This window comes from Cyprinus carpio, chromosome A21 (genome assembly GCF_018340385.1).
Source record: "Cyprinus carpio isolate SPL01 chromosome A21, ASM1834038v1, whole genome shotgun sequence".
NCBI lineage: Eukaryota > Metazoa > Chordata > Actinopteri > Cypriniformes > Cyprinidae > Cyprinus > Cyprinus carpio.
The window spans coordinates 7,131,623-7,152,937 of NC_056592.1; the positions used below are offsets into that span (position 1 = coordinate 7,131,623).

At 38.3% G+C, this 21,315-nt stretch overlaps 1 pseudogene; it reads right to left on the reverse strand.

Annotated features, from left to right (window-relative positions):
• Positions 1 to 21,315, reverse strand: part of LOC109071162 — a 32,362-nt pseudogene that overhangs the window by 5,341 nt on the left and 5,706 nt on the right.

The window sequence follows — 21,315 nt, forward strand, 5'->3', positions numbered from 1 at the left end:
ACAAGCATGTACAAACAAAGGTCATGCACAAACAAATGGACAAACAACCAATATTATAATTAGCATAACTACCCATTGGCATGTAAAAGCAAGAAAAGAGTTCATTTATGAATTTAGACTCCAAAACACGTTGAATAAAACTTGAGTCACTGTTGTAAAACATTTCAGTCATTTATAAACACTTCTCTGATCCAATGTCATTTATCAGGAATCCATTTGTTTTTCACGCTGGCTAGCGCAAAAATCAATACAAAGCCCACCATCATTGCACAATGAAATAACCAGGCAAGGGGTAAAGTGCTCAAACACACACACACAAAAAAGGCACACGGCATCCACCAAGCACACATCAACAAACAACACACACACATGAAGCTACATACCCAAAATATCATCAAACGTGGCATGCTCATGATCCTGGAGATAAAAATAATGAAAACAATCAATACAAACACACAGATAAGAGTAATTCTGAAGGGAAAATGTTCTTTATATCATGCTTGATGTCTCTAATCTCTTATACACAATCATCCAGTCCAGATAACATTACTGGCTCCTGCTTTTGTTTGTGCTGTTGAGGACGTGTTGTCATCTAGTATTGTGTTTGCTATCAACAGTAAATATTGATAATTGTCCTACTGCACAACACAAAGCATCAGAAAACTGATACAAGTATCATAGAGTGATTTTGGTTCTACTGCACAGGACAAAGCATCAGCTTTGTGTTTCAAGTGTCTTTTCGGTGAAAATCCACTAACTCTACAAATTTGTTTAATTGTAAACGGCCAAAACGGATATCTGGATGATGTGTCACGTAACACTGTGTGATATAGAGTGAAGACTGGCTTGACTTACATAGAGTATGGGTATAACAGATGGATCGTCCCTTCGAATGATGTTGGGAACATATTCTGCTTTAGGAACTTTCGATGAAATCAGCTAAAGGATACAAAAGTGACAGAAATTAAAATGTTCACCATTAAGAATTTAATTTATTTTAATTGAATTTAAAATAAATCATAATAAATTAAATTAACATTATAAATTTGATTATATAAAATTACTTAAGTGACAGAAATAAAAATGGTCACCACTAAGAGTTGAATTTAATTAAAAAAGTAAATTACAGTGAAAATCAAACAAAATTATGTAAAATGATGTATTAAATTAACATGTAATTAAATGAAATAGAATTACTTAAAAATTAAACAAAATTAAAATCTGAATTACATTAAAACAGAAAATAACATTTAAATTAAGCTGTATACCATAATTTTGGGAGGGATGAAGTCATCCCCCTCGCATGCTAGTCTCTCCATCTCTCTCTCCTCCTCCCAGTCCATGTCTTCAGCACATCCGCCCTCCTCTGGAGGACCGCAGGTCGTCTGCAGATCCCCACCTGTGGTACCACACAACACAGCAGAGAGAGACAGTTCATTGATGGACACAGAGAGAGCCAAAGGAAGACACAGAGAAGAAAGGAACAAAGAGGCAAGTGAGGAATGAGAAGAGGAAAGAGTGGTGTAGAGAGAGAAAGGTTGAGATAGAGAGAAAATGGAACTAAGATAAGACTGACTGACTGTGAATTTGTTTACATGGACTGCAGTAATTGAGCTGTTGGCACTCACTCAGCTTTGCTCCAATGCTAGGAGTCATAAACTGATAAAAGAAAAGGTTCACCCAAAAATGTTATTCCAAACCTTTAAGCGGTTTTATATCTTATGTGGAACATGAAGAGATTTTTTTTTTAGGAAATCCTACCGAAGGATAGTTAATATTGACCACAACTCCTAAAAATGTCAAAACAGAACCCAACAAAAAGTAGTCCATATGACTTTATGATTATTCAATATTGCTTGGAATTGCACAATAAGTCCTTTAGTGTTATCACTGCTAATAACTAATAAAAATGAACTATTAGTGCTGTCAATCGATTAAAAAAAATGAACTAACCAATTAATCCCACCTAACATTAAAATACGTTTACATTGCAATAATTTCACATTCAATCTTCAAATTAATGTAGAAACCACATAAAGATATTTGTATTTTATAACTTAAGGAGAGTATCACTGATACCACTGATGTCTCTAGGAAATTGTTTTTTCCCCTAATATTTAACCATTGACTAGCCATTCAACACTTAATTTTAACATTTGTTAGACTACTTAAAATAGCTTCTAATTTAAGTGAACTTAAAACAATCTTCATATAAACCCATAATAATAAATGTTATATTTAGTTACCTTTGCCCTTCAGCAAGAAATATACAGAAATTTAATAAAGTTATCAAACACTAAATTCTAAATTAAATAGATGAATCCTTAAAGCTACTAAGTTATTGATTTCTTCTTTTTTCTTTTGATCTTTGATTAATAGACATCACGGCAACTGGTTATTAGGTTTTTTTGGCTGTTGTCCCTTTAAGAGCTGCCGATGCTGAACATGACGGGGATCTGACACACATCTCTACCTATTCTGACCCACTTCAGTTCTTAAAGGTGGGGTATGTATTTTTTCAAAAACACTTTAGAAAACTGAGTCGGGCCGAGTACCAAAAAAAAATTTAATGAACAGTAAGGGGTGTGTCTACTCATGATGTGGAGGAGAGAGCGCTCAGTGAGTGCACAGGAAGGACATTAGCCGAGCTGAGCGATGACAGAAAGATTGAGATGGCGGATAAAAAATAAAAGAGGAAAAAGTCTGCGGAACAAAATAAGGCTTACGATAAGCCAAGAAGTAGGACCGGGTAAAAATCGGATCAGCTTTCCAGCACTGGAGAGAACTCAAGGAGCGGGAGGGGCCTGCGATCGGATGCCAAGGTTGCTTTGTTTCTTCTCGATAGCTGAATAATATTGCTTTGTTTCACAGAACTAATATATGCTGGCTTTTGCTTGAATATGCTTGAGTGTCATGTTTGCTTGTTTGTTCATCTGCAATTGTATTGTCCTTCCCTTCAGCTATGATAAAGACACATTCATTTACACAGCCTATAAGCCTGGAGCATCTAAACCTCCTCCACTGTCTGTTTCAAGCATCAGCTCCCAAAGTCCCTGTCCGAAAAGTAAGATAATATGTTTAATACAGCAGATAATAATACAGCAGATTCCGCCATAATCGTTGTGTATGTGGGTGGTGGAGCTATCAAAATAGAGGCGAGAACCTTTTGGGGTAGGGGCGTGTTTGTTTTGGTGATTTGAAATATCAACACTGACTCCCAGAAATCACTTACCCTACCTTTAAAGTCTCTAATGAGTTGAATTGGGTGTGTAAGATGAGGGAGACAGTGCTGGGCTGCTCCTGGACAGTTTGGAAAACCACTGCATTTCAGAAACATGTTCTTAAATGTGACTCATATAACAAATACATACACGTACATCACTAAAAATAACAGATTTGGGGTTTGGAATGACATGAAGGTGACAAAATGATGACAGCATTTTCATTTTTGGGTGAACCATCCCTTGAATGGCTAATAATGCAGTGTCAGTTTACTGTGTGTGCGTATTCTAAACACGAAAACTAAAAATCCTGAATCACGTGTTTGACTGCAGTCCTGCAGTCCATGTAAATAAATAGCAGTACACCTAACTAAAGCTACAATATAAATGTAAAACCGTAGTAGTGGCTGTATAATAGAAAGTAAAGAGGAGAGGAAAAACTCCATCAGAAAATCAGTACATCACAGAAACCAGGCAGCTATAGAGAGAGAAAACAGACAGAGAAAAGCCAACATACAAATATTACAAGTGTAAGTCAAATGTTTACAATCATTCATCAAGACACAGGTGGCAAAAAACAAACATGATGACAAAAATAAGTCCAAAGAAAAACCACACAGAGTTAACATGCTGACACAGAATTATACAGTGCGCACACTTACACACACACACGTCTGGTTTACTATCCTTGTGGGGGCTCTTCATAGATGTAATGGTTTTTATACTGTACAAACCGTATATTCTATCGCCCTTCACCAATCCTACACCTAAACCTATACCTTTCTGCTTTATTACATTCTCAAAAAATAAAAAATAAAAAAATGTAAAAACTCATTCTGTATGATTTATAAGCTTGTTTCCCCATGGGGACTTCAATTTAGGTCCCCACGTTGACACGAGTTTCCATGAGTTGGTGTGTATTCAGGTTTAAGTTCCCACCGGGATAGGAAAACATGTACATGTACAAACACACACACAAACACTCACTCACACAAACATACACACGCACACATATGTCTCCAGAGTCCAGACGCTCCAGGTGGGACAGATACTCACAGAGAGAGAAAGAGAGGAGCACATATTTGGGACAGAACCACGCTCAGAGGAAGACAGACAAACAGGATCAGCATCAAGAGCAGAGGAAGAACGTCACGGCCAGACTGTGTATGCGTGGGAAATACAAGTGGTCTGCAAGAAGGCTTCTGGTTGTAATGTAATGATTTTTATATTTACTAACATTCAAATGTTTGGGGTCAGTAAGATTTTTTGTTTTAATGAAATAAAACTTTTATTCAGCAATTAAATTTATCAAAAGTGACGTTAAAGACTATTGCATTTGTAACAAAAAAATATTATTTGAAATATATGCTGTTCTTTTTTTTTTTTGTTACTTTCTGTTCATCAAATAATCCTGAAAAATAAAGAAAAAATATTATATATATTAAGTAGCACACCTGTTTTAAAAAATTTGTAAAAAAAAAAAAAATTTATGCTGTGATCTTGATATATGGGAATGCTAAGTGAGTCAAAGTAGCATGTGTAAGTGTGTGTGTACAGATGGACTCACTGTCTTTTGAGTCGTTTAAGGAGTCTTGTTTGACAGGGGTCGGATCGCTCCAGGATCGGTTGAAACTCTTCGCCCTGCGCTCTGCAAATGCTAGTGAAGTGGAGAGATGGTCACACGCACACACATGCGACGCCCCGTGATCCTCACAGACTGTGGGCTGCATCACATACACTCAAACACACCAACAACCACCAGCTACACACACACACACATTTCTCATATACTTCAATGTCCAATCATTCTATTGTCCTATGCTACACTCGAAAAACACACACACACACGCAAAAAGGACCAACACTTCAGTCCTCAGTCACATTGTAGGTCACACTGACGCAAAACTGTCAATCATCCTTCATATAAACACACAAACATGCAGAATATTCACGTGCACATGCTAATCTACAGCACATCCAACATGCAAAGCATCACATGTACAAACAAAAACACACACAAATGGAGCTGTGCAATCATTCATACTTTACACTCACACATAGACTCACTTTGTGCTTTCATTCTTCTGCTCCCCACCATTCTTAAATGCTTCCGGAAATTCCTAGAAATTAGTAGAGGAGGAAAGGAAAGGAAATGAGAAGGTACATCAAGTCATCAAGACATTTTTTCAGATAAAACAAGAAGAAAACAACGTGTGTGACACTACACCAAAAACCATTGTTTCATCTCTGCGCTTGGAAACGCGAAAAGATTTCCCTTGGTTATTCAACAGCACAAACATTTTGAAGGCCATATGAAACCCAAGCGCTTATTTTTTTGTAGTACATCGCTAAATATTTCCACCATAGCTTTCTCCACATAGCCATCATTTTCAGTCACATGACTGGAGGGCAAAACTTTCATGGACTGCAGCACAGGCAAGCATTTGAGTTTATGTACTAGTCTATATGTTGTGCCTTTTGGGCCTTGATTTAAACCAAAACAACACTCTTGGTGAGTCTGTTTCAGTGTTTTTCTCCAGCACACAACACTGGGGAAGCAAATCCTCATTAGCCAGTGTATTGACATAATTACATTGTTGATCAAGACTAATTTACTGAGTCTGTTTCAGTGTTTTTCTCCAACAAGTGTCCTGTTTTGTGACATAATTACATTGTTGATCAAGACTAATTGGAAGGGAAGTAATGAGGAGACAGGAAAAGAGAGGCAGAAACATGGGAGGAAGATAGAAAAAGCACTTTGTTTACACATGTGACAGAGCTGTGCCCACCTCTGAGAGGAGGGAGATACGGAGAAATGTCCCTTTTCTGTCCGTCTTATGGCTTATTTACACCCACGTGCATTAGAGAGAGAGAGAGAGAGAGAGAGAAACCTCCCTCGCCCCCGCAGCTGAGGATGAGTCAGAGGCTTTTTTTCTCCATGGTTCATTCTCTCACTCTTTCTGTCCATGTCTGCAATCTTTGCTTGTCTATTAGCTCTTTAATTTCATCACCACCTCTCTCACGCCGTTAAATAATTGTATTCCCTCAATCAAGCCACTTTCCTTTTTTAAAGGAATATTTCACCAGAAATGAAAATTCTGTCATCATTTCCTCCTCTTTAAGGAAAATTTCCAAATACATGACTCTTTTCTTTTGTTAATAATAAAATACAATATTTCACTATTTAAAGAAATAGTAAGACTTATTATAAATAAACACATATATACATACACATTTATGCATTTATAATAAATTTAATATTTATTATATTATTTTTATCCTAGGTGCTCTTCTACACGCTGTATAATGAAAGTTAATGGGGGCAGGGACGAACACACCCTAAAAAATGACAAAAAGCACCATAATCGAGCCATATAAAGTGGTCCTATGGTATGAAATGGTTTTCTAACAACTGAAATATAGTGAGCAAATTGCCTGAATTACCTTTATAGTGCTTTTCATAGTGTTTTTTTGGAACTTGACAGCTCCAGTCACCATTCATTTTCATTGCATGGAAAAGAGCAGCCTGGATAATCTGTAAAGTATCTTATTCTGCATTCTACAGGAAAAAGTGTCATATGGATTTGGAACAACATGGGGACGAGTAAATGATGACCAGTTTCTGTTTCAATTGAACTATCCTATTAAGGGGAAGTTCAGTAGGGTTGAACTACTGTATGTGTTATTTCAGGCCACCTCAACTTTCAGCAATTCCTCAGGTGTTTTTCCATACCACATTGTCTTTGCCCTACAACAGCTGTGCACTGTAGGAGACATCTGGCTGGATGCTCCAGACTCCTGTCCAATTTGACCTCTCCGGCTCCCAAATGTGCCCACCAACAGCAGCAACTCTGATTACATAATTGTCTGCTCGCCTTTTCTTCCTCTCATTCAGATTCTCACTTTCTTTGTTTTACTTCTCTCGACTTCATTATCTCTCTGCCCTTCCATTCTCCTCCTGAATGTATGATTGCAGGGTATCATTTGTCTCATAGGGACTTTGACTTTCCAGCAACTTATCACACCACCCCATACAACAATATACTCCTGAATCATCTTCTGCTACTGTGACCATCTGGGCCTGTTTCAATTACCCCGATCCTTAGAGGGAGGTTTGAATGAAACATACCAGCAAAAAACAAAAGCCAATCAATCTATAAAAAAACTACCTTATTGATTATATGTAGAATATGCTAAAAGATTAGATCAAAATGCTTTATGATATATCAGAACTATCATACAGTATACAGTATGCTACCCCTTTTCTTTTTTTCCTGTTTAGCTGAGTAAATCGGAGACCTAGAAATGATAAAATGTGTGGATGGGATTATAAATCTTATCAGCATGACTCATGAATATTAATTAGGTGATGTAATGCTCATCCAGTAGTTAAAACTGATTGGCTGAAAAACAGGTAATTATGATTATCGCTTTCTGATTCAATCAACTGCTGATATAACCAGTTGGGAGAAGCTGCAGTACAGTGTAGTGTTTAAAAATGAATGAAAAACTATACATTTTTTATTAGTATTTCATATACCTCAAACATCAATTATCACTCTGTTATAAATTTATTTGCATTTTAACATGTTTTTCAGTAACCAAATTAGTATTACCATTATAATATGATATAACCAGCTGGCAAAGGCTGCACTGTGATGTAGTTAATGTAAAAAGCATTTTATTAATTTATTGGTATTTTAATATGTTTTTCACTCTGAACATTGCTGATGTTATTTAACATTGGATATGTCTAGAATTTCTTTTGCACTCCTGTTGACATTGGTTGGACCGTTTTTTCCTCCAAAAAAACAAACAAACAAAACATGATTTCTGAGGTTGCAAACAATTGCAATTTTCCTCTCAACTTGCATAGTTCAGTCACGCCTTAGTTACACAACAGTAAGTTGGTTTGTGGCAGTAAGGCAAAAAGCAATTTCAAGATGTGTTGTAACCATGGAGGTAAGCCTTCGAATCTGACTCTCATCTCAGCCCAACCACACAGCAAATTGAAGGCTAAACTGCTTAGGGTGGTTTCATGTCTAAGAATAATGAACGTGCCAAGTCCTCAGACAAAATATCTATATTGATATGGTTACATATCTCTTTGCTTTAGATAGAACACACAATGACACAATGATCGACAGATGTAGATAAAGATTAGCTAGATAGACAGATAGATAGATAGACAGACAGACAGACAGACAGACAGACAGACTGTTGTGCCAGATAGGGCTGTACTGTCAAAACACTTCCTCTATATCTGACCGGAATAAAAGCAGAGATAATTGACAGGCCTGCAACAAAGTACCTCTGGATGATGGAGGCTGACTCCACCTTATTTTTTCTCCTCTTTCTCTCTGCTAGACTCCGGAAAACCCTAGCAGGTGGTGACACAACTTTAATGCCAGCGAGGACGAGGGTGAGGGTTCACTGAAGTGCGGTTAGAGGTTAGAGCCATGCTCATGAAGGGGAAATTTTATGCTGATGTTAGGCAGAAGGAGTTCCATCCGGGTAAATAAAGGTTCAGCCATGAGCAGAGCCTCGGACTGGATTAAAGTATAAACGAACGGGACTTATGCCACCACACAATGGTGTAAAAAATTGGTACGAGAATATCTTGACCTTCATGATAACATAACCAACAGTATCACTTACATACTGAAATTTCTTCCACATTTTGAGACTCATTCTGAGAATTTCTTCTTGCAGTTAAATAAAAGAAGTAAATAAAATGTAAGTAAATAAATAAAACTGCTTTAAAAAACATTTCAGACATACCTGCAATTCAAAATGCTGTTCAAAATTATTTCAAGGGACCCTTAACATTTCTAGCTAAACTCGACCCAAAAAATGATCGACATCAGCATCTGTCAGCATTTCTAAACCATCAAAGACAATCTATGTCTCCGGCTGAGGTAATCAGAATTATCCAGACCAGCCTCTCAAATGTGTTTCTAAGCCATTTCCTGAATCCATATGCATCGCTACATTTCACACCACTAAAGCAACATCATCAATCTTTGCCTCAGGTTTTCAAACCAAGCGCATTGTGATTCATTTATACATCAAAGTAAAACCATTTTACTTCAGTTGACAGTGGTGAAACGGCAGTTTCCTCAGTTCATACACACAAGCCCTATTTAAAAAGGGACCAGTTATCCTGAGGAGATCCAATAAATGTTTGTTTCATAGACAGGTTTGTGTTCTTCCTCACACAATCTCAAATTACGAAGCAATTGTGAAAAAAATTACAGAGCAAATTACCTTGGAGGTCCTTTAAGAAATCTAATTGTAATGAAGGCCAGTGAGTAGGTGCTGCGCAGGTAAACCTCAAGAGACAAACTAGCGCTGCAGTCTTTAGCCTTCTTGTTAGAACGTCTGCCTCCCATGCCGGAGAGACCCACTCAGAACAAGAACGAGGTGTGGCAGTGAGGACCCGGGAGAGAGGGATTACATTGGTGCCGTGACCCGGATGGGAGTGAGGTTTGGGGGGTGAGTGTAACAGAGGGTCTCACTCCCCTGATCTCAAGAGACACTCTAGTGGCTGCAGTCTTTAGCTTCCTTGTTAGTGCATCCACCTCCCATGCCGTAGACCCGAGTTCGGGACCCACTCGGAACAAGAACGAGGTATGTCGGTGAGGAGAGAGGGGTTAATCCCATTGGGATAGGAATGTTTGTTGTTGTAGTAATTTTTATTTAATTCAAACACTGTCAAATATTGTAAATAGAGCTAAATTGGTGAGACTGGAGGGATGGCAGGGTAGGCAGTGCTGGGGAAGCTAGCGTTTGACATCACTCACTGTCATTTTGTGACATTTAAAGGGTACAAAAAGGGATACTCACGAAATCCTGTAGAGCGGAGAGGTGAGGCAGACAAAAAAGAAGAGAAGAAGACAGACAGAAAGCTTAGATAACAACCATGTTTGAAGAAAGTGTGTGTGGCCATCGTGTACTTGTCGGCTCTCTGAGTCAGTTTGACAGTAAATGTCACTAAATGAATGCGTGTTTGTGGCGAGACACCTGTTGTGCCATCTGTACTTGAGGTCAATATAGGCTTCAAACTTCAGTGTGTGTATGTGTGTGATGAAGTGAGTACTCACGCCTGCATGGTCGTTGTAGCGGTCTGAAAGCTGAACATGTTCTCTTTAGGGAACCAACTGTTATCTTCTGGTTAGAAACAGACATAAGTACCACATTAGTACAGTTGAAATTATATATCCGAATATATTAGTTGCATCAAACTGAACAAACATATACATTGGCCCCAAAAAGTACTTGGACACGTAAGCCATACTCCAAAACTTAGGAGTTTTATTGCAGTAGACAACAAAATATCATACTCAAATCATACTAGTTTTACTATTCTTAACTATCTTTGCAATTACTTTTAACTGTATAATAATAACAATAATAATTATATAAATACACACATATTGTGTTAACAAATGTTTTGCATGAAAAGTGACCTTGTGCTTTTTTTAATAAAAATAAATGCCACTTGGTTGATCATTTGTCATCTAATGACACATCTACGTTTTTAAATGCATTTTTGGGTTCAAAACAAGTTAGGCTCAGTTGCAAGTATTGATTACTACAGAAAACATGTTGGCTTGTCTATTAATTTTTCCTTTTGTTGTTTTAAAGAAAGCAAAAAACATGGTAAAACGAAGGTACATAGCAGGTAATAGTGCTAGTGAAATGTGAATCTGTAAAAATGTGTATTATCTGAGTGTCTACTATTCTAGACAAATGAGCTTCTCGTTATACATCAAAGATGTGTCTGTGTACGTGGGTAGTTGCCAGTACATCAGCTGAAGGCATAACAGATGACTTTTATTTCTGTATGGTTTTCAATTGTCAGAACTTATGAATATATGTAAACAAGAAAGAGACGTTTATGTCTATCTGCAGATTAAAATCTACTGGAAAAACTATCTGCTTAGTTTGATGTTGAAATGTTCAAACTTTACTTAAAGTTAGTAAACGATTCCATCACACCAGTCTAATGAATAACATTGAAGTACCATGGCTGTACTGTATGTGTGACTAAACTAAAAGCGTTTTAATCCCGTAGCTCAAACAATAGAGAATGGCAATGCTAAAGTCATGGGTTTGATTCCCAAGGAATGCATGAACTAATAGTTTGACTAGTCTCATGTTAACATGTATAATATTTAGCATAATCTTTAAATATCATTGCTGTACAACACCATTGGCTAAAATATGAGCATTTTTATTCCCATAGCTCAAGCAGTAGAGCATAGTGGTAACAACACCAAGGTCATGGGTTCAATTCCCAAAGTATGTATGAACTGACAAAAAAGTTTATCTTAAATACAATAGATATCAGATGCAATTGGGAAAAAAGTATCTGCCATATGCATTTAAGGGCTTCATTTACTATCAGCAAGGCCCTCACTAACCACAGTTTTTGCTTGTTTCTGAAGACAAAATCTGAATTATTTTCAGTGGTAATCAATATTATCCAAAATGCTGTTGAATAAGCTTTGCTTCTGAACCTGAAATATTCCATTAAGTGTAGTTCAAGTGTCCAAATACTTTCTGGGGCCACTGTATGAAGATCCACCAGCAACAACACACATATACACACATAGTCCACTCCACAGAGGGAGAGAGCACAAAAGAAACACACAGGAGAGAGGAGAGAGACACAGGAGAGTGGAAAAATACAGACCACTGCACATCGAACACATCGACGCCCCTGTTGCTGGCTGAACCCCACCCCTTCCCCTCGGCCAGAGCCTCTCTCTCTTTCTCTCCCCGTCGCTCTCCCCCTCTCACCTCGCTCCAGCCAAGTCATGCGGTCCACACTGCACATCCGCTCTAGTGGTGGCCGGCGTTGCTTGCCTGCCTCTCGGGTGCTGCTTTCCAGGTCCAGGGAGCCCTGGCTGCGCGAGGGAGCCCCGGGACAGGCCTCGCACGCCAGGCCGCAGTCCTTTCCCTCCCCCCAGCCACGGATGTTGTGTGCGCTGACCGAGCTCTGCAGAGGCTGGGAAAGGTGGTGGTGATGGGGCACCCCGTGGTGATGGTGCGACGTTCCCGCACTGGAGATGTGCTGGTGGGGGTTTGTTCCACCAGTTCCGCCACTGGTTCCACTGCTTCCACCTCCGCTGGTGTTGCTGTGATGGTGGTTGCCATGATAGTGGTTGCTGTGTTGCTGGTTTCCAGATCTACTTCCGCTTCCACTTCCATGGTGGCGGTGGTGGTGCTGGGTCGGAGAAGACGAGTTGGAGGACGTAGAGGGCTGGGTGAGCGCTTGGGCATGACATGCCTCCTGCGCCCCTTTCAAGACCTCAAGCTCCAGGTTCTCCTTGCTTCCCCGGCTGGTTCCCAGCATGCCGCTCTCTCCGGTGATGGTGTAGACCCGAGCAGGCTGCAGGGAACACTCCACGCACTTCTGCTGATCCTCCTCTGCCGAAAAGCTGCGCTCTAGGGAGAGCCGGCTCTTGGAGGAAGTTGCCGGAGGTGGCGGTTCTAGAAGGCCCAAGGCGGGATTGATCAAGCTGGGGTCGGTGCTGACGGCTGAGCCCTGGAGGGTGCAGCTGTGGAAGTTGTTGTTCTGAGTGCACAGGCTGTCTGGGAAGTCAGAGTCGTGGCCAACGAGGGTGTCAGACAGTAAGTGATCTTCAAATCAAACATTAGGACAGATGACAAGAGAAAGAGAGAGGACCAAGTGAGGAAAAAGACAGAGAAAAAGACAGATGAGGTAACAAACGCTACATTAAGAAGTGGCACAGTTCTTCATGAAACATGAATGCGCCTGGAGTCTGAGAACATCACAGGCTCTAAGTGGACTGGAAAAAAGAAGAGCAGAAAGACAGAGGACTGGAAATAACTGACCTGATCCGTTGCAGTTCTCAGGATGGGTGTGAAGGTACTCTCCAAATGCACGAGCTGCTCTGCAAAAAAACACACACACATTCGTCACTGGCAGGCCCACATTGTGAATACAGTCACGGATGAAGGATAGTGTTAGGCACGACATGCTGTGAAGTCACAAGCAAATGACTTGTTTCTATTAATGAATCGTTCAAAAAGACTCACAAAGCAGTTACAGGCTTGAATCAGTCTGACTCAAAATCAGACTCACTGAAATGCAAGTTAACACAAATCACAAACATAACAAAAACAAAACTAACCGAAATGCAAGTTATCATTACTTTCAATGATGTCAATCTCAAAATTAAGCTTACACTTTTGAGTGCTCAAAGGGTATACCCAAATTTCATCATTTACTCACCCTCATGATGTTCCAATCCTTTTGAAAAACAAAAGAATATAATAATAATACTAATATTTTGAAGAATGCTGGTAGTAACCAAACAGTTTTTGTTCGGTGTGCCCACTGACTACCAAATGAACTGAAATATCCTTTTTTATGTTCCTCTGATGAAAATCATGAGAGTGAGTAAATTCTGGCATGATTTAAATTTTTCAGTGAACTATACCTTTAAGGTTTCTGAAAAGTCAGTTAAAAACATTACTGCCTCATTGTTATAATGAAAATGTATAGATAAATAATATTTTAATAATTAAAAAAACAATAGAAAAGTACTCTCAGCTCAGATTTCATTTCACCATGTGAAATCCATTCTGCAGAATTCCACACATTTTCTCCTAAAATCAGCTTAGTCATCAGGCTACAAAACCACAGAAGCATCACACAGTGTAATCCAGCAGTGCACAATCCAGTGACCCTGTCAGCAGTTGATCGTATTTAACATTTACTGCAATCCTTTCATTACTAAAATCCTGTTTTAATGAATTAAGCCCATCATGATGTCTCTCTTACAAGAGAACATCAGAGCATTCAAGTAAGCATTAATGCAAACTAATGCAAAAACGTAATGCAAAAAAATTTACAAATAAAAAGATCAAGTAAATTAGATCTCTGATGATATGGCCCCCTTTAAATAACAATTTTCCCCACAAATGAACACGATAAAGCTCTTCTTGATAGAGTCTAGATGGACGATGGTTCCTTATATGTCATTACCTCTTCCTGCTTCCGGATCCGGCTGTCAGTTTCTCTCACTTCTTTTTCATTTTAAGAAATGACAGGCCCAATGCGGACTACTCTTAACCTCTTAATGTCACCTGCTAAGCTGACACCAGCCTCGGGTATAAAGGGCTTTCACAGGGATATGAGTAATGCTCTGCATGTGGCAGCTGTCTGCATCAGGAGGTTTGAAAGCCGGACTCCTCAAACTTAAGAATGTGGCTCGGCTTCTGCAGTGTGAAGGCTGAAATGAGGGGCAGGCATGTGGAAACGCGTGTGACTGTGAAAAACAGGGCATATGGCAGAAAGAAAGGTGGGAAAACAGAGTGGGGAGAGGAAGGGAGAAAGAGAGAGGAGGAGGATGTGGACGAGAAGGAGGAGAAGAAACAGAGACACACACACTGTGTAAATGTAATTGGTTGCTTTGAATTTCAGAGCCACCCACAGATTCAGATGTAGCGTTTTTATCTTTCCAGTCCAAGAGGAAGAAAATGGGAGAAAACGATGGATTTGAAGGGTTAAAAAGAGACAAATAAAAATATTGAGGCAAGTAGAAATATGGATGTGAAAATATAAATTAATGATAATTAAATAACTACAAATATAATATAAGTTATGAGGTCATAAAAAACTGCATGCATAAATAAAATTAAAAAAAAATCATAATAAAATAATGAAAAATTAGAAAAGAAAAAATTAAAAGGAGAAGAGTATGTCATGCTGCAAGTCATGTAAACTACTGAAATAAAATGAAAACAGAAAATTAGTGTAGCATGCATGTCATGCTGCAGGTCATGTCTACTAATATAATAAATGTAAAAATTATTTATAAGAAAAATAATTTAAAAGTAGTCATGTCACTGCAGGTCATGTCAACTACTATAATAATATAATAATATTAATAAATGTTTAAAATGAGTATAGTATGCCATGCTGCAGGTAATGTCAACAACTACAATAAAATAAGAATTTTAAAAAGTTTTTTTTTTTTTTTAATGAGAATAGCATTTCAAGCTGCAGGTTGTGTAAACTACAGTACAATAAAATAAACATTGTTAAAAATGAGTATAGCATGTCTGCATGCGTTTCTCTCAGATATACAGAAAATTATCTTCATTAGAACATGATAACAGCTTTGATTGGTTTGAATGAAAGGCTCATGAATAACAGTGATGCAAACGATCAGCTCGATAACCTCAAGAGATGCTTAAAACCTCATTCATACTAAAGCATCAAAGTAAGCACTAATCTGACACTTAATTCACAGGCAGCTATAAAGAGAGTGCGTCAGAGATGGAGAGAGCGAGAAAACGCATAAAAAACGAACGTCACAACGCTTCCCACAGGAGATATTTGTCACCACTGGCCCATCGTAAACAGCAGGAATCAAAGAGAAAGAAAGAGAAACACTAATTAGTTCGGGCCTGAGGGGGTTTCATCAGTAACAATCGATAACATCGACTGAGAATTGTGGGAAATGATTTAGTCAATCAGAATAGACCATTAAGATTTGAATAAATAATGAAGCCAGTATAACCAAAGAGACTCTGGCGGTTCACATTTCATAAGTGCATATTGACGCCTCAATAATAAATGAACAACAGCTTATTCTGTTCTGCATACGGTGGCTTTGGCACTCACAACTGTGTAAATCTCTGGGTGAGTCATTGCTTTTCGCCAAGCTGATTCAATCTTGTAGGAGACATAACGGATGAGTCCTTAATACGCTTTGCCTGAACCCGTTTTCGTCACACAGGCAAATATTTGCAGGCACCAAAATATGCTTTAGACTTTTAATATATCTAATGAACATGTTCTACACAATATATGGCCACACATAATCACATCCATTCCCCACGCACGGAAAACCCACTCGGAGCTCAATATTGCAACCTCCTCCTCAGAAGCTGTCACACACCCTGGGATCGTTCCACAGGAATCCCTGGTGGCTTGCAGTCGCCCTCAGCTTTCCTGACGTAATGTTCAACAACATGACACTTGTGACAGTGCTGTAAATTATTCAGTTTTACCATAACAGCTCATGTTGAACCAGGTCATTCTCGCCCGCTCCGTAACAAGCATCCTCCAATGCAGGAGGGTTATAATTGGAATGCCAGTTCGGTCTGAAGAGCACATACTTGACCTGAAGAGCTGGGGAATGCAGTAAGCATTCTGCCTACATAGGAAGCTTACTACATTGGGTGCATCCTAAAATGACAGACCAGATTGATTTGATGTTATGATGTTGCTAAGCTAACAGTGTGATGCTTAATTGAGCATATAAATATATATTTTACACATACTGGGAAATATAATAAATTTTGAATTACTTAAAACTATTTTTATTTATTATTTAAATTTTTTATTATATATAATATCATCGATACTATTCAGTAAAAAATTACATTTGAATGTTGGATTCTTTCACTGAGCTGTAAAATTAAAGTAAACATTACATAAGCAACACTAACATTAAAATTAAAAATAAAGATACATTTATTTTAGGTAATTATCCATCTGTTCTAGAGCACTACATTTTTACAATCAGCTAGACGTCCCAAGCTGAGGGAATTATCATATTATAATAAAATAAAATATCAGAAGAAATACAGGATAAAAGAATACATTGTGAATTTCACAAATCTTTATATATATATATATATATATATGTGTGTGTGTGTGTGTGTGTGTGTGTGTGTGTGTGTGTGTGTGTGTGTGTGTATTTTATTAAAATAAATACAAATACAAAAATACATTTAAAATAGAATCTATCTACTCTACCTGCTCTTGTGTGGCAAAATTTTACACTGCTTCTTTTTCTTTTTCTGTTAGCTCCTTTGATTATCATCAGCCAGACATCCCAATCATATTAATAAAATATCAGAAGAAATACAGCAAGATAAGAAGGAAGGAAGGGGAGCGAGAGAGAGGGAGGACAAGAAAATAGGTAATGGGTAAAGCGAGAAAAAATAAAATAGGAGCCACTAGGTGAAAATGAAATAATAAATAATAAAAGGAAGTCAGCATGCTTCCAGAATGTGACTGAAGGTGAAGCAAGAAGAGGAAAAACTGGAAAAATCTAAATTTGTGTGTTTTGATGCTGGAGATGAATGTTTCCTGTGACTCCAAAGTGTCAGAGAAACAGTTAAGGTAGGTGGGAAACAAAAAAAGAGAGCAGAGAGGAACATTAAACATAAAAAAAATGTATGAAATACAGTCAGAGAAGATGCGAGAAACTGCTGGAATTCAACAGGGCCCCAGAGTCATCTCCAGTCTGAGATACACAAACATTCTTTCCACCATTTATAATAAAACTAACACACACACAAAGTCTACATTTCTGTAATGGTGCACATCACACATTGTTTTGTGTGTGTCTGTAATTATTATTGTAATATAATTATTATTAATGGCAATTTCTTATAGATTCTCAATTTTGTCATGTTTTTTGAACTATAGTATTTTTGGGAGGGTATGCTTAATAGTCATGAAAATAGTGCAACATATCTTATACATACACTGCACTAATACTCTCCTGTTTAAAAGTTTTTTTTTCAGTCTCTTTTCTTTTGAAAGACATTTTATTCATTTATAAGAAATGTTACTTGAGGAGCAAGTTAGCATATTAGCATATTAAATCAGCATATTAGATTGATTTCTAAAGAATCATGTGAAGGGCTGCTGAAAATTCAGCTCTGCCATCATAGCAATAAATAATATTTTAAAATATATTAGAAGAGAACACAGTGAATGAATGAATGAATGAATGAATGAACGAACGAATGAATGAACGAATGAATGAATGGATAATTTACTCATTGCTATGTCATTTCAAACATATTATATCCATAAAATGAAAATCAGTGGCATCCAAAAAACTCCAAACCCTTAAGTACTTTCATTGAACACCACAGAAGAAAGTAGGTCACAGAGGTTTGGGACAACAGGATCATCTAGAGCAGATTTCTCACTGCAAATGCTTTAGAGCTCTTTCTATCTCTTTGCTTTCAGCAGTGTTACTCAACAGAAGCAGCACATAAAAGCATGAGCACAGTAGGAGGGGACGGAATCCATGACAGTGCACTCACACACATTCACACACACACACACACACACACACACACACACACACACACACACACACACACACACACACACACACACACACACACACACACACACACACACACAAACAGCAGGCACTCATGCATGAAATACACACAGTAAAAAATTCACACTCGAAGCCACTCTCAAACACAGGACTGTCATAATGCAGTACACTACTGTTGTTTTTACACCATTTAACATAGTTTATTAAAAACTGAAAACATGAGCAAATTTGGCAGATTTCAAATCACTCACACCAGCCGAGCATCTGCCATTGAGATGAATGCTAATGCTAAGAGATTGAAAGGTATCATAATTAAAGAAATAGTTCAACCCAAAATAAAAATTTGCTAAACATTAAATCACCTTCAGGCCATCCAACATGTAGATGGGTTTGTTTCTTCACCGGAACAGATTTGGAGAAATTTAGCATTACGTCACTTGCTCAGCAATGGATCTTCTGCAGTTAATGGGTGCCATCAGAATTAGAGTCCAAACAGCTGATAAAAACATCACAATAATCCACAAGTAATCCATACAACTCTCAACTCAGTCTATCAATTAACCTCTTTGCATGTTTGTAAGAATTGAATCCATGAAGACATTTTTAACTTCAAAAAATAGTCCTGTATCTGTAATATTGCTTTTCTTCAGTCAAAAAGCAATTTAATCTGAATCAGGAGAGAAATACGCACAGATCAAGTCCAAACCGTTCTTGGTGGATTTTGATGTGAAGTGTTATCACAGAGTATGGACTGGTATTTTGACCAGAAGTGACAGTTTAAGAATAAAATGCCTTGGATGATGGATTTGTTTCTTACAGACATCCAGCTTTTCACTTCACAAGATGTTAATTAATGGACTGCAGTCGTATGGATTACTTGTGGATTATTGTGATGTTTTTATCACCTGTTCGGACTCTCATTCTGACGGCACCCATTCACTACAGAAGATCCATTGGTGAGCAAGTGATGTAATGCTAAATGTCTCCAAATCTGTTTCTGATGAAGAAACAAACTCATCTACATCTAGGATGGCCTGAGGGTGAGTGCGTTTTCAGGAAATTTTCATTTTTGGATAAACTATTCCTTTAAATATGAAAAGATTTAGGTAAACTTGATGGTCTAGAGTAGACTGCAACGTCTTCTTTTTAAGACACTTCACCAAGCAGACACTTCACTGGCACTTTTCCCAGGGATCTTTATGCATTTAATTCAGGCAGATCCTTGAGAACAATTATAAGGTGAGTGGATAACATGAATTTAATATGAGCCCGGGGACCACTGAACAGTCAAGCATTTTTGATCCTTCGGACACATTTTCCTCTGATATATTCTGAGCTAGTAAAAACTGCAGCACGGCTAATGGCATGTTCTTGTAGTGCATGTTTGCACAGCATATGGGACCTGCGCTTCGGCACAGACCACAGATTAAAATGTCACCCTCCTCCCTCTTCCATGGTTTGAGAGCCAGGCTTAACGATGCCTGGAACCCTCCTTCGCCCTGAGCGCACACTCTCTTCAACTCTCACTCGACCCTTTTCTCTCTCTCTTGCACAACAGCAAAGACAACAATGTCAAAGGCGTGATCACAGAGCGTCAGAGTCATCCTGAGATCTGTATTATCTCAAACGGTCAGACTAATTACAGGACACAATCTCATCTCCGCTACCAGACAATAAATAGAGCAGGAAGTAGGGCTGTGCAAAAAAAATCTAATACGATTTTCATGCGCATCTCTTCAGTAAAGACGCTCCTGTAATTAGTAGTATATCTCCAGCACGTGCGTTAAGATCAGGGTTGCCAGGTTTTCACAACAAATCCTGCCCATTTGCTTCTCAAAACTAGTCCAAAACTAGCCCAATCGCGTTTCCAAGAGGTTCCCCGATAAAAATTGCATCCCGGAGTTAAAATATACGTTTTTGGCAGGGTTGCCTTGGTAAAATTCTCTTTTTAGGGGCTAAATATCACGTTATTGGTATTGTGGTCGCTTCAACCCGCGGACATGAAAAACAACCGCAGACTTGGCAACACTGGTTCAGGTGGAGCGGCATTTACTACACAGAGCCGTAGTCCACCGACAAGCTCCACAAAATCGCTTTCAAAATCGACAAAGAATCGCCTGCGATTTTTAAAATCGATTTTGTGTAGATTGTCAGTGAATTACGGCTCTGTGTAGTAAATGCCAACCAGTGTTGCCAAGTCTGTGGTTGTTTTTCACGTTCGCGGGTTGAAGCGACCCCAATACCAATAACGTGATATTTATGGCCTAAAATGTGAATATTACCTAGGCAACCCTGCCAAAAAAAACTTATATTTTAACCCAGGGATGCAATTTTCATCGGGGAACCTCCTGGAAACGCGATTGGGCTAGTTTTGGACTAGTTTTGAGAAGCAACTGGGCAGGATTTGTTGTGAAAACCTGGCAACCCTGATCTTAACGCACGTGCTGGAGATATACTACTAATCACAGGAGCGCCTTTACTGAAGAGATGCGCATGAAAATCGTATTCGATTTTTTGCACAGCCCCAGCATGTTCCGACTGACTTCTTATACAAGTATAAGATGTATAATTAATAATGTTAAAACTTAAAGGCAGACAATTTAGCGGTTTTGCATAGTGAGAGGTATCATCTAGGATTTGTTCTTTTAGCATTTGGATAAAATAGGATTTGTTAAGTCTAACCTTCTGTAAAAGTGATAATTCACTCAAAAGCAAAATTTACTTATCCAAAAGAAACTATGACCAGCTATGATGGGTACTAGCCAAAATCAGCATGTCTACAATATACCTTATAGACTGCAATTTGTTCATTGAAGATGGTCACCAGCTGATCCAATTTAGCTGTTGTATCAGCAGTGTTAATAAATGGCTGATTTAAATGTTGACCCAATGCATCCTGTTGCCTGAGCCTAAAACCCCCCAAAGCTATATATGAAAATCTTCATAAATACCCTGTTTTG